The sequence below is a fragment of the Phasianus colchicus genome, chromosome 2, assembly GCF_987193195.1.
Source record: "Phasianus colchicus chromosome 2, bPhaCol1.hap1.1, whole genome shotgun sequence".
Classification (NCBI taxonomy): domain Eukaryota; kingdom Metazoa; phylum Chordata; class Aves; order Galliformes; family Phasianidae; genus Phasianus; species Phasianus colchicus.
Window position 1 is genome coordinate 94,605,608 of NC_143437.1, and position 12,254 is coordinate 94,617,861.

Genomic DNA, 12,254 nt, shown 5'->3' on the forward strand with positions numbered 1-12,254 from the left:
AACACTGGCCAGAAAAAAAATAGCATCAACATATGACAAATATGTAGTATCTACTTTTGGATATTTTACTAGTACCTAAATATATCTGGGGAAACAGAGCTGTCAATTCTAGACAACAATGAACCCACATGCTCCAAATTCAGAAATGGTTATCTTTACTCTTGAAAAGTCACTTTTGATTTGATTTAGGTATATAAAGACTGTACTTATGTAAATCAAGGCAGGTAAATCATATTTCAGATTGCACATAAAGATTGCAACATTTCAGGACAGGTAACTACTTTTTTGCATCAGTAGAAATACCATGAGAAAGGCTCAGTGAAATGTTTCAGATTAGTGTTATAATAACTGAAAGACTGATGATGTCACCACCTATTTACAAACCTATTCTATGTTGAGTGGAAAAAACAAGAGGGAAAGAGAATTTCAGAAAAGGTTGATTTAAAATTTTTATTTTAGACCTTCATAGCAACACATTCTAATTGAAAACTTTTCCCTTTTGGTTTGTAAATTAAGTATAATATAAAAATTAAGCTGAATGTAATCTTTTCTCTTTTTTTAGCCAGAGCATTACTTAATTTTTGTGTTGATTCAATTGAAAAAAATACATATTTTATGCCATGTCAACCAGAACACATGGCTCTTCACAAAGTAGAAATGTATTTCCAAGTATCATTTCTTAATTATTAGTTATGAGTTATGAGATATATAGACTAAATTTCAAGGCACAAGGTAGAAATTGTAAAGGTAATTCAGACTCCTGTCTACTCCTGGCTCAGAAACAATTATTTCATTTTGCCCCAAGTGTGCATGCTTCAGGCTTTGTTTTCATTTTGTAGAGAAAGGCAAAGAGATACCAGTATTTCTATTAGAAGGCAAGAGAGCGCAGATTACCCAGCAGATCATCAGTTTGGACAGTCATGTGGTTTAAAGAGTACTACAGTGCTCCAGAGCAGCCTTGCCCAGCAGTTAGCGTGTAAAAAACACAAGTGTGTGCTTATGTTCAAGAAATGTTTATATGTTATACTAAGAGATATGGTTTAGTGGGGAAATATTGGTGATAGGTAGGTGGTTGGACTGGATTATCTTGGAGGTCTTTTCCAATCTTGGTGATGCTGTGATTCTATGAATATAGAATATGAATACTCTATGAACAAGTGATTTGCTTTACAGTGATCCTTAATATTTGGGTAGAAAGTAGTATCACTTATGAAGAATTTATGATGATAAGCAGTAATATGAGGAAAGAAAAATCTAGTCCTGTATGTGTTCTTCTGATGTGCTCTAGATTACGGAATATTTCTAATGAAAGAATCTGCAAAAAAGTAGTTAACATTGACCGTTAATGGGTCTGTAAGTTAAAAAGCTATTGAAGCCAGTGATTCCACCTGCATTTCTATAAGAATTTCTATTCAAAGTTGTTTGTCTCTGGACCTTGGAAGACCTCTCATGAGGTATGGCTATGCTTGCAAGTTGTGCAGATATACTCAACCTCAAAGTCAATAATATGATACAAATAACACTAGATAGCTCAACATGGGCCAGTCAATCAGATACTCACCAAAGGTGTCTTTGCACAGAAATATGAACCAAGAATTAGAACATTCCATTTTTTGAGACCCAAGGACTTTAGTAGGCCAACACCAATATATACCCCAACAGAAATCAAACCACCAGTGCATGCACAAAAACCATCCATTCATACAAGCAAGTCTCCTTGCTTCCCCTTACAGCTTTGTCCTTTAATACTCACTGGCTACCATGCTGCTTCCAGGCCGAAGAGACAAAGTGGCTGTGACAGAGGATTCCTACAAGAACCTCTTACAAGAGGTTAGTAATGTTCGGAATAGGAGACTGCCAACCACAGGAAGATCACCTGTCTTGATGGCAAAGTTAAGTGCTTCACTGACATTGCCAATGATTTGGCAATGTCATATGCTTTTATCACACCTAGCTGAAGGTTTATGTGCATTAAGTCGTCCCACATGTTTCCCTCTTAAAGGAAGAGTGGGGTGGGCTGAACACCTTTCAGAGAGAAGCCACTCTGAGAAGAATAGAAATTGGCAACAGCAGCTCAAGGTGGTACTCTTGACAAACTAAAGTGCAATTACTAGATAATAGCACGATTCTGAATCACATCCAACCACTCCAGCTCTTTTGAAACTTATGGGATATTTAAATTATTTTAATGTATAATTTGAGTTGCTGATCAACATTGTTGCTTGAATATAAATTAAATAATTTTAAAAGTGTTGTGTGCCTACGTACAATTGAGCAATATCAGAAATGTAATAGTATTACACAATGGAAAGTGCAACAATGACAGCAGAGCAGCAAGATCCCAGACAGCAGCAAGTGAGGATTCACTCAAACGTGACAACAGTAGACACAGAATTAAGGGAAAAAAGCTACTAAACTTCAGAAGACCTCAGGTACACAGGTATCTCCAGAGAGATACCCTTGCCTCCACTGCCAACCCTAAAATGAGGTCTGGGAAGGGGTGGATTTTGGTTTCACTCCTGGTCACTCAGGTGCATACACCTGAGCATCCCTGGGTTGACCTTGCTTTCCTACCAGGTGCTCAATCACTGTCTCAAGCTGTGACTTAGCATTTCCACTATAAATACTAACAGAAGTTTTCTTTTTGTGGTGTGTTTTTAGCACACAACTTTGGTTCCTGCAGTCCATTGTTTCGGAGAGTAACATCTAAATTGACAGATCTATTATTTGTTAAAATTCAGTCCGAAAAAAAGTGTTGAATTGGAGGTTAAGAAAGAGAGACTATAAAATAAATAATTACCTGCTTGGCTTCTAAGAGATTACTTGAAATCAGGGAATTCTGGGGAGAAGAGAGTTGGCTGACTTCTATCTTTATCTAGAGAAGGCACTGCTTAGATACAGACAGGCTGTATTCCCTTTTTAGATATAAATATCAACCTCAGTTATTAATAAACTAGATCATTTGAAGAAATTATCCACATTTTCTTGTCTGAAAAAGCACTGTGATGAGTCTATGCCAAACATTTTCTTGGCAGGACCACAATGATTTCAGACAGTATTTGGCTGGAAGAATGCCTGTTTCCTATTGCATGGTCCCTTGCAGAACTGGATGCAGGTAAACTAGGAGAGGGACAGATTTGCTAAGAGCAGCAAGTAAAGGAAATTGGGATGGGGTCCTCACACACTAATTAAGAAGTGGGAAAAATGAATGTGAGGATGGATGACCTTCAAGAAAAGCAGCTCTGTTTCTTCTGCTCCCTTAATTCATTCATAGTTATGCCAATCCAGCTACCTCCTACTGATAAATATTTTTCTCTATGGTTGAAAAATCAAAATCTAATCAGTTTAGTCTAATCCAGTAGGCACAACTGTTGCCCAACCATATCTTAGCATCTGACAGCTGGAAATGCATATTATTAAGCAAGCATGCAAACCACAAGCAAGCCAAAAACATGCAAGCTTTTAAAATATACCTTCAATATTTTAGGGGAATGAAGCATAAAATGTGTTAGTGCACCTCCTTTGCCTTTCCTAGAGCACCTTGGCAATACAAGCATTATAGTCTCCCAGTCACACAGACGTGCCTGGGAGTCACAGGCAAGGCATGCTATGGACATCCATACAACAGCATATCAGTGTCACAGAGTAGTCACCTGTGGCTCATTTCACAACCAGAAGTAAATGATTATCTTTAGCTTTTAATCAAAAAAAAAAAAAAAAAAAAAAAAAAGGACACCTAACGTGGATCAGACAAATTGTGATGAAAAGAGGAAAATGGAACTAGCTCATGCCTGTTTGCTCTTGCAGACTTCTTGATTCACATGTGGTGAATCACACCATCAGTGTCCATGTGTCTGAGCTTCCCACAAGTGCCAGATCCAGTACATCTGTTGCAAATACACCTACACCTAACCCCTATCCCGTGTGGAGGGCATTTGACTGGCCACACGAACTCTGGTCCACTTTCAGTAAAACAGAGGCCAAAGGATGCAATAGTGTCTAATTTTGTGAAAGTGTGTAGCAGATCATTCACCCAGGAAGGAAGAGGAAGGAAGTGGATACCTCAGATAATAGTGGAGCTTAATTCCACATAGACGGTTGACTCATACTATGTTGTATGTTGAGTTGCAACTTACCTTTTTGTCAACTTTTTTCCTTTTTCTACCAAGTGGCATTATGAGCCTGAGAGCTGAAACTTTTGACCACCATTGAGAACTATATGCAACAAAACTACTTCTAGCCTTGTTTCTGGAGAGAATGACTTCACCATTATCTGGGGTACACATATCTTCCACCTTCTTCCTGGGTGTATGATCTACAACATCATTTTCCAAAATGGTGCTTCATGTCATGATACAGTTTATCAGCACTCCCTTCTCCATCACCAGCATTAATCTCTGAACAGTTTGTGTCAATTGTGGTAATGCATTACTACTATCAGGAACTGCTGTCCTGTTAGTGGAGGTGCTTCAATGAATTAAGACTGCTTCAAATATTGCAGTATTGCTCTAAATCCAGTCCCACAGCATTTTTATCAGGGTTTCTCATTTCACTTAGTTGAAAACAATCTTTTTTATTTAAAAAAAAAAAAAAAAAAAAGTGTCACTGCTTGCAGACATTGCTCTGTTTCTCCTTTGGTCCTCGGAAAGGACACGGATATAGCTGGACTTCAGCTCCTCTCTTGAGAGTTACTAGAGGAAAGAAGGGGAAGGAGAAGAGAAGCAGAGACCGTGATAATTAGCATTAACTGCAGGCACATATGATTAATGTTATTTGTATAATAGCATTTAACAAACAGCAGCACCTTCATAACAATAGGTGGTTTGAGGGAATGTTGTGGTGAATGTAAGGAGTTTCTGTTGGTGGATAATAATGTGCTTCTGCAAAAAGACTCATTTCATGATTCATGCATTAGAGTTGCAAAAATAACAGCAAGGGGGAAAAAATAGCTCCTGGCTACAAATACCAGACTGCAGCTGAACCTTGCCAGCACCTTCATGAATATTACAAGGACACTGACTTATCACTAGTTTATTATTTTATATAGCACTCTCTTCAGATTTTTAATAGGACTAAATGAAACAAACTGCAAGACTTTTTTTCTTCATCTATACTCTGTGCTACTATCTAGACCTTCTAAATAATCACTAAAATAGTGTGCTCAACTTGCTTAAGCCTATGGATATCTTTGTAAGAATTATCCTTTTGGTATTACCTCTCAATAAGAAAAGGAAAAAAAAAAAAAAAAAAAAAGAGGTCCCAAATGTTTTTTCCAAAGGCCAGAGAAACAGACAGCTTTTATTCTAAGTGCTTGCACTGCTGTTCATCTGAAGGCTACAGGAAATCAGGTCTGTGAGGGTCACATCCTCAAGTCATTTTTTCTGTGGTCATCTAATGGTTTGTTCGAGTCACTTTTCCATGCTGGTCTTGGAGAGTATGAGGAATGTTCTGTTACAAGAGCTGTGGCTCCAGCTCTATAGAGACATGTGTGATATGCTAAATTTAATCCTCTTGGAGTCTTGCTAGTTTCAATGAGATTATTCATCTGAGCAGAATAGTTCTGTAGCTATAAAAATAAGCATGACAGAGCCATACATTCAGGATGTGTAATTATAATTACTGTGAGCTACTGTTATCTATATAATTGATAAGCATCTACAATTTGCTCAGCACTAGCCATTACTAGACATATTAAAAGAATGTGAGAGTTAAATCTGGGTGCCACTAAGTCAAAAACAAAATTCTCTTAGGCTCCAAGGGGAACAGTATTTCAGCTTTACAATTTGTGAGACAGATCTGAAAATGAAATATACGAGAAAATGTAATTACATTGAACGAATAATGAAAAAGAAGTATTTATTTGCTGAATGATAGAAAAAGCTACTCATAATTGAAATTGTGGTTCAGTGTTGTTTTCTTCTTGAAGGATATATTTAAACATTTTAAGTACTGCATGATATTCTGATGTAACAGAAATCCAAGTTAGGTGTTTTTCATATACTTCTGGACTTAGCTGAGCACCCAGATGCAAAAGCAGCAAAAAATAGCCAAACAAGAACAGAACAGGAATAGGGGACTGAATCAAAGTATTACATTTGAAGAGGCAAACAGCGTGGTTTCATCTGTGCTGCTGTGTACAATATTGGCTGTTCTGCAGGAATGGAATTTCCAAGTGATACTGCTGGCAACAGCAGATGTGCTGTAGGGCATATGTTCCCATCACCACCTCTGAAGAAGAAACAGCAAATTCCACGTTAGAGACGATGATGTTGGAAGCAATGCAGGTTTGCAGGTTGCACCCTGCCTTCTGGGCCTCAGACTGATAGCTCACCCCTACACAGGCTAGACTAGATAAACAGTCCCTAAACCATACCAGTGCAGTAATAAACACTAAGTTACCCTAAATGAGAAACAGTGAAAAATCACTAGATTACCTCAGCTCACCTAGTTGTCATTTGGTTGGACTTCAGGAAAAAAGAGTTCATACCTGTAGTGCAAAGGTTATTTAATTTCTTTTAATACCTAATGCATTAAGAAAAAAAACAACAAAAACAAAAAAAAAAACAAAAAACAAAAAAACCCACAAACCCAGTGATTGTTAGCACCTGCAGAAATGAAATAAGTCAATAGTACTGACACAGAAGTAGTGTTGCAGTTTTACTTCTGGTAAAACCAATTAGACTAGATTAGTTTAAAACATGACAGAACAAAACCCAGAAATATATAAACTCTTATTTCTAAATTTCCTCATGGCCATGCTGAGAATTAATTCTGCCAAAGACTGATCTACAGCTGTGTAGTCCTCATGGCTTATTGCAAAGGAGAAGCAGGAGCATATGCTTTGGATAGGAGCTGGAGATAGCCCTACTCCTTTCAACATGGCACAGTTACAGATTGACTTAAACGGGTCATGAAACTGTATCCTTAGTTATAGTGGGTCAGAAGAACAATGCACCTATTGAATCCAGGGCATTTTACAGACTTCTGAGCTAAGAATTTGAGCTTCCAAGGTTGTCTGGCGCATGCTTTCTGTGTGTACCCCTGGAATACTATGATGGAGAGGTCATGGTTGCAGTAGATCTTTCTGAAGCAGGTTGATGCCCTTTATTCATCCCCCGTGAGAACTCACTCCAGTGGTCATGGGAATACCTGTTCAGTATTCAGCCATGTAAAATGACATTATTTTAAGCAAGATTTAGTTCTACTTGATATTTGTACTGGAAGTTCTGGTGATGATGGCTTTAGAGACTTTTAAGATAAAGAGGCTTTTTTTTTTTTTTAATGTAGAAAAGAAAATTGTGATTGTATTGCTCTGAATATATATTGCAGTGTAAATATATATTGCAGTGTAAATTAAAATTGCTTGATTATTTTCTGTAAAGATTTCAGTATTATGTACCGGTATATTATGCACAGATACATACTGTTGTTTTTTTTTTTTTCCTAGCAGTAAGTTCATATATTGATGTGAACATTTTATTCTAAATTAAACTAGTAAATTAAAATGCATTCCTCCAGAGGAGAGTCCTTCTGCTGGAAGGTGGTTTTCCTTTTTTGGGGGTGTTGTAACTGCTTCAAGAACAGATGCAGCATTATCTGAAAGCTCAACTAAATGTCAGAGAATATTGGTTTGATTTAGAGGATTGCCAGCTTTGTAGGTGTGTTAATCTGTGGAGTTTTTGAACAAGTTAATTGTACACAATAGTTTATCATTTCTATATTTATTGCAGTCTAGCACTCTAATGTTGGTGAAACATTGGTGGACCGTTGGTGGTATCAACTAATTTCCTGACAAAATTAACTATAAAACTCCACACTGAGGTTCAGATGTGTCATAAGAGCAGCACAGTGTTAAGAGATTATCCACATAACAGAGAGGGAAGGGTATATTGGTGCCAATAGTTTTCTCTGGTTCAGGGGAAAATATGGGTGCTTATTTGACAAATTCTTTGAGTCTTGTGAAATGTGAGGAAATTTGTGGATATGAATTCTCATGATTTTTTGCACAATTGTATGTATGAAGAACAGGGGAAAAGTTCATATGGTGGGGTGTGTGAGAATACTGTAGAGAAAGATTCATACAGAAAGGCTTTGCTGGCATTAGCAAGAAGAATGAAAAGACAAACTGTTACTCTGTTTCAATTTATTTTTTCTACATGCTTTAAATGTTGACCAAAAGAAAAAGGGAGTGTTATAGAATTGAACACTACTGTGTAAGCACAAGGAGCTTGTTAACAGTATGGGTAATTTCCGTTCTGGCACTGCCTAATCATAGAATCATTGAATGGCCTGGGTTGAAAAGGACCACAATGACCATCTAGTTTCAACCCCCTGCTATGTGCAGGGTCAGCAACCACCAGACCAGGCTGCCCAGAGCCACATCCAGCCTGACCTTGAATGCCTCCAGGGATGGAGTATCCACAACCTCTTTAGGTGACCTATTTTAGGTTCCAATGTGTCACCACCCTACTATGACCCAGTGTTGCAGTTTTCCATACTTTATTCCTTTTACTTCTGGATGGAATATTAAAAATGCATCCTCTATGCTCTATAGAACTTGAGTTATTTAAGAGTAACTGTTTTAAAATTTGAAATTCAAAACCCATCCAAACCTGGGATAACTTGGACAGGAGGGATAATTAGAACAGGACAAGACAACAATCTTCGAGTTTTCCAGTTCCTGTTCAATAGCTAAGTAACATGCAAGCTTTTCAATTTAGAGAGACATATTGACAATTTAGTATTAAAAAATAGGGTATTTTTCTCTGTTGGCACTGAAGGAAACAATGTCACTATTTTAACTAAAAATTTCTGTTAGAAAATTAAGATCTGGCTGACATCTAACAATGATTTTTTTTTCTGGCAAACACAATCTTGAGCAATTTAAAGCAAGCCTTTCAATCAGCAGCATATGGCATTGATTGCAGACATCACAACCTATCTTATAATACATGAACAAGTGACCTTTCAATTAATCTAAAAAGGCTAAGCTTCAACACCAACAAAAATTTAAAAAATATATATGAATTAAGAAATTGGACTGGGTAGCACAATGCCAGAGGGAGTTGTTTAAATCAAACCTAGGTAAGTATCAGAAAAGAAATTTCTTCTTCTAATTCCAATAAAAGCATTACTCAACCCTTCAAAATTAATCATAATCTCCTTTCTTTTTAAGTAAGGGATAGAAAGACTTGGGACTTCAGCCTTTCAGGATGGAGTGTACTATATGCCATATTTTATACTTCCCTTTCCATATAGTAATTGCTACTGATTACAGTCAGAAACAGATTGCAGGTTACAAGGGACATGTGGCATCTCACCCTTTACAGTAATTGTCTTGTATAAAAAAATTGTGATGTTAAAGGCTTTTCAAGATAAATAAGGGCAGCAGAATACAAATATATTCAATATCTGTAGCTGATGTTTGGTAAAATTTTCTGGTAAAGAATTACTAGCTTTATTGTTATATTGAGAGCAGCTGCACTTTCCTGCCTTAATTATGGAGACCTTCTTGCTACATTTTTATTTATTTTGAGATTTCAGTATGCCATAAATACTAACATTTCCTACATAATACTCATTTTGTATAAGAAAATTCTAAGTGATGTACTTTTTTGCTTTAAACTCCTTAAAGGATGGTCCTAACACTATGGTACCATTCTCATAAAGCTGGTGGAAGGTGGCTCACAGCAGTTATTATCTGTTTGTAGGAATCCACATTAAATTAGAAAGATAATTTTAAAGTTGATGAAAGACTGAAAATTCATCACTTATTTTCTGTCTTAAATAAAGGCCACACATTTAATGTGGGATTACTTTTACAGGTTCAAAAGTATACAGAGACATATCAGAGAGGAAATTAGTGTATTTTGCTATTTTATTTCTTAAACAAAAAAAATAAGGTATTTTCGAAATTAATGTCCTTTGAATTTACTCATTGGAATCAAGAAGCTTTGTTTAAAGCATACACACATAAAACTGTAATGTCAAGATTCCCGGTTCTAATTATATTGTAGAAAAATGAATGACAAGCAGCACTCCCTGTACATGAATCAGTATTTACTTGATTGCTCTTGGTTCCATATCTAAACATGGCTCCACATCTAGATTTCTACACCCCAACATTTATTCCCACTCAGTGGTGTGAGAAGCACCTGCTCCAACTTGTGCCACTGTAAAAAAAAAATACATGAAATTTCATCTTTAAACCTTGCTCCTTGAATTTCAAGAAAATGCTTAAAACAGAATGAGCTGAAGCTTTAACTTCGCATCATGAAATGACTGAGAGTTATTAACAACGTTTACGTGTAAGCTAGTTCCAAGGCTTGGAGTCTGTGTGTATTTCATGACTTTTTCAGGCAGAAATAGCCAAAGCAATTCAGCCTCGGGGTGAGAAATACCTCATAGGTATTTCTCAAGGAGACATGGTGGAAAGATCATTTCAAGAAATTCCACAGATTGTGTCAAAACGTCAGGGTACCTTAAAAAAAATAATTGATTCAATTGAAGAGTCTCCTTTTTTAAATATATTTATACATTTTCAGGGTTATACTGACAGAAGTTAGAAGAACAATGTAAAGATTAATGCGTTTTTCTGAAGAGAAATGCAGCTATTATGGATCTGGAGAATTCCAGTAAAACATTCTTCATCATCTCCACCCAAAATGTAATTCCTTCCCCAAGGAGATTTACTCCCTCTCGCACTCACGCATAGTCATGCCCAACATAATTTCTATCCGCTGTGGCCTCTGTAATATTAATAACACCGTAATTACATTGTGCCTTCTGACCTCAGTTTAACATAACACATTTGAGTTCATGCACTAAGTGAAGTGTTTAATCACGAGTGCGCCGAGGGAGGAGCAGGTGTTCTCAATATCTCACCTCCAAATGCTTGCCCTATGGCTAGTCTCCTCTTACACACCCATTTATTATAAAGCTGATGGAACGGATGGCTCTTTCCTCTCAGACCTTCTTAAGTAGCACCTCTGGCATCTGCTTTATTAAAAAAAAAATAATAATCAAATGTAAAAGAAATTGGGCAGGTGGATGGTCGTCATGACTTGGTGCTATTTGGATTACGCAGCTCCTTAGGTATGTCCTTATAGTTAATGATGAGCATTTGCTATCTACAAGAATTACAATCACCTCAGCTCATGTCGTTACTTGGAATCAAGGTTCTTGATGGATTTACAAGAGAATGCTTTTTCCTTCTAACAAAATATAAGGACAGACATCCAGGTTTCCTTTTTGTTAAGATTTTTTAAGATTATTTTGTTCCTGAACCTGAAAAGGCTAGTCCAAGAATTTAGTGTAATAACATAAAAAGTGCATTTGATCCAAAACTTGAATCATCCTGTATAGGTAAAGCACGTGTCACTTCCCGTTTAACAGAAAACTATTCCAGATGAATCTGGATTCCCACTCTGCATTTCTGAGGTTCAAAACAATGAAAATTAGCCTCCAAAAATTTGTAAAACCCAGTGAAGTCTGTTGCTTACTATTCCCCCTGTATGAGAATGCTTAGAAATTACTTCCACTTGTGTACTTGCAATGGATTCGGAACTTTCCTAGAGCAGATGCTGATCTATGTTTTAAGGCCAGAAATGAAATATCCCTGTTATCTCTGACCTTCAACACAACACAGGTTGGGTAACATTTCTTGGTAACATCTGAATCACGTCTGTAAGTCCCAGTTGAGATGGAGCACCTGTCCTTTAGAAAGCCATCTAGGTTTTATCTGAAGACCTTAAGTGATGAAGAATTAATTAGATGTTTCAATAACTAACCACTGTGAAAAGTTATTTTAATATAAAAGTTGATGATAATTCCAGCCACTAAATTTTAGATTATCAGCTAGAACGAAGAGCCTTCTTCACTTGAAAATGGTCTCTCAAAGCTAGTGCTAATATGCAGCGAGCAAATTACCTCTTAACTCTCCCTCGGATATATTAAGGAAATCAAACTTCTTTATCCTCTGGCTGAAAACGTGGGATTTTGTTGTTGTTGTTGCTGTTTTTTTTTCCAGAATATGACTGACTCACAGAACTCTTGTCAGCCTTTTCTAATATCCATTAAAACAGAAAAGGAACTGACAGTAATTTTCTCATTAATGCCAAGGAAAGCCACACTAATACTGCTTTGCAATTTTTCTTGTTTTCACTTAAAATGTTCCCATGAGTTTTTTCCACAAGTGTTCAGTTTGGTGACTGTTGTGACCCTGTATTGTTATAGCTAGAGACTGCTAAAATGAA